Source organism: Tiliqua scincoides, chromosome 10 (assembly GCF_035046505.1).
Source record: "Tiliqua scincoides isolate rTilSci1 chromosome 10, rTilSci1.hap2, whole genome shotgun sequence".
Lineage (NCBI taxonomy): Eukaryota > Metazoa > Chordata > Lepidosauria > Squamata > Scincidae > Tiliqua > Tiliqua scincoides.
The window spans coordinates 19,189,972-19,193,311 of record NC_089830.1 but is presented as its reverse complement, the minus strand read 5'-3'; positions in this window follow the sequence as shown (position 1 = coordinate 19,193,311).

Genomic DNA, 3,340 nt, shown 5'->3' with positions numbered 1-3,340 from the left:
ATGTTTTGGCTTAATTAGGGGACTTTCTCTGGAATGTTCCTGCTTATCTGTTTCTGTCTGTTTCTGCAGGTGTCTGTATCTCAGAAAATGCTATTTTAATCAACAGATAAGCTGTCCTTGCCAAGGCCTTTCTTATCTAATGTTGCTAGTTTTCCTCATTAAAATGTTTCTAACCTGTGTATAACCTTTAGTTTTCTCATTTCTTGGTGCCAAGAGATATAATTTATTATTGCAAGTGCATCCTGGCTACTCCCTAATTCCAATTAAAAGTATCTACAGAGGAGATACAGAGTTAGGAATGCCTTTGCCTAAGATAAGAGTCTTATCTGAGGAGTAACTTCATACCACATTCCAGTGTCTCCCTGTCAGACTCTCTTAATTAACTTTTGCCAGGCATCTGCCTTTCAAGGTTACATTTTCAGACTTGTGGCTTTAACCCCCTTTAATAGCTTTTTCACCTTTCTGTGTATTTTATGCTTTGATCAAACTATTCTAACAGCCAAAATTCACTTTAAACTACCATATATTGCTACTAACATTAATTTACACTTTTAAGCAATAACTATTAAAATATTGAAGAATGCATGCAAAGTTAGTAATTTATTTGACACTTCTGTGATGCTCTGGTGTAAATAACTCTCTCAGTGCTTACTAGACTGTATTTTTGATTTACCACTTGTTTTCATTTGCCATACTAGCAATTAAGCTGCAGATGTAAATTCCAGCTTCATACTCCCTTTTTGAACCTTATCTTATGCTTTGGCAGTTTGCCCAGAAACATTCCTTGAGACTAAGGAATTTACAGCCTGCTTGCAATTTGCAGATAAACTTCTTCAGACAAACATAGTGGATTTCATATGTTTAAGCATCATTTTCCCATTAAGCTGCTAAACTAATGTGTTTGCGAGCATGCTAAACATATGAACATTATAGCTGCAACATATAAACTAATATTTGTTTTAAACTAATTTAGCTATAAATACCCAAAACATAGCATTGACATTTGGTTCATTCAGCTTGTAAACATTTACATAAATGATTAATTTTAGCATAAATGACTTGCTTTCATGGCCTTGTCTCACTTGTAATTAATAAATTATATGTAATATAGTTTTAAATTTAATAATCAAGAATATAGCATTTAAATTAACCACATGAAATCAATATACGAGTGTTTTAAGCTTTTATTTTGTCATATCCTGCATTTTTCTTGGATGTTCTACGTTTTGGGGTGCCTTGTCCTCTTTTGTGGTTATGACATCTGGTCACCCTGTGTGCTCCACAGGTACACCGGGCTTTTCCACAGCCGCAATGAACCCACCCTTATAGCATGTGTGGGGTGATGGTCTTGCTGCATTGTGATTCTGTTTTGTAAGTGCCAAGAGAAAAATGGGAGGATGTTGACTCACAGACAGGGGCTTGTGAGAAATCAGCTGATCCTGAACTTGTTTACTTGGGCACAAGTACTCCCATCTCATTCATTAAGAGTCCCCCCCCCCCCCACCACCATACACACTCCCTTTGGTGGCAAGACCTTTTTTAAAGACACTTTTAAAATTGTTTCTTTGAAGCTCTTCTTGGTGTCTGTCATGCCCAATCTTCTGGGAAGAGGGCAGACCATATTGGTGGGCGCTACTTAGTGATGGGACTGCCAATTCACGGCCTTAGGGCTGGGACTGCCCACTCACTAGCCAAACCATTGAATGGCATATTGTATTTGTCTGAAGACTGTCCTATTCTTAAGTGTGTGGTGTGGTGTGGTGTTTTTATCACAGTGTCTCTGCCCACTGGCATGCGCATCATTGGGGGATCCGAGTGTTTGCCGCACTCTCAGCCCTGGCATGTCTTCATTTCCAATTCCCGACGAACTCGGTGTGGAGGAGCCTTGATCAACGAGCACTGGGTAGTGACTGCCGGACACTGCCTAGGAAGGCAGGTTTGTGGGGTTATGGGGAGAAATGAAAGAAGCCATGGATAGGATAGATAATAATCTGGGCTCAAACCCTAATTGGGCAGGGAGTCGAAGGCAAAAACAGCAATAGCCAAATGCAATCTTTTAGAACAGCCATTTTCAACCACTTTGCCGTGGCACATTGGTGTGCCGTAAATTGTCTCCAGGTGTGCTGAGGGAATCTGGGAGAGGGTTAGTTGGGTCCATTGGGGGCTGTGAACCCCCCACCTGCAGTGTGGTGTGCCTTGTCAATTGTCAAAAATGTGATGGTGTGCCTTGACCATTTTAGTACTTTCCCAATGTGCCATGAGGTGAAGGTTCAAAATCACTTTTTAAAAATGATGTGATACAGCCCTTTTTGGAATGCACCATGTCGGATTGTGGGGGGGGGGGGGTAGTGGCCATCAGCGCCTCAAGTATTAGTTCCAAACACTTTGAGCATAAGAGCTCTTATGGTCAATTGCTAAAGTGCTGGTCTGTAGAGCCAGAGGCTAGGGGTTCAAATCCCTGTGAGGAATAATTTTTTTTCTTTTTTTTTAGGTGGGGAGGTGCTCCATGGCTGCAAAATATAAAGGTTGGTTGCCAGTTGCCAAAAGGGCGGCCAGTTGAGGCTGCAAAACTCCTCAAAGTTCAGTCCTAGGCAGGCTTTTTTTTCACCTTTTTTTTTTTTAAGTCCCAGGTAGGACTTAACCCACAGTTAAGCTCCTGGAGTGAGCCCCCTGCTGGAGGCTGTGGGTTAAGTCCTACCTGGGACTTAAAAAAAAAAAAAATTTATTCCTCGTAGGGATTTGAACCCCTAGCTTCTTTAACTGTAGTGTAGCTTTCCCCAGTGGAGAGAGTGCTGGGCTGTGGAGCACAAGGTTGGAGGTTCAAATCCCTCCCTAGCCAGCAGTGTGGGGCAGGGGCTTGGAGAGGGTGCGTTCCATTACAAAAAAAGCCCTGTATGTATATTATATTTTTGGTTATATGTTCTGATTATAACATATATAATCAAGACATCATTATATATAATATTTTATATTGCATAAGTATATTTATATAATGTATATGTAACTATATGTATTTGTATAGTATTATATGAAGGCACAGGTGAATCCAGTGCAGGGATCGCCTTCGGCCTACCTGCTGCAGCGGGACGGCTTGAGCGCAGAAACGCCCCGCCCCCAGAACTAGCCCCGCCCCTTTGCCCTATTGGCCGGGGCGCGCTGCGCGTCCGTTACCGCAGCTGGAGCGCGTGGCCAATCAGGAGCCGCGAGGGCGCCCCCTGGGCTGCTGTCGCGGGCACGCGCATGCGCAGAAAGAGGGGCGGGCGGGGCGGGGCGCTCCCGATGCGGCCAGCGCGCGGGGGTCACGTGACGCGGTGCCTACGCGCGGCGGGGCCGGGTGCAG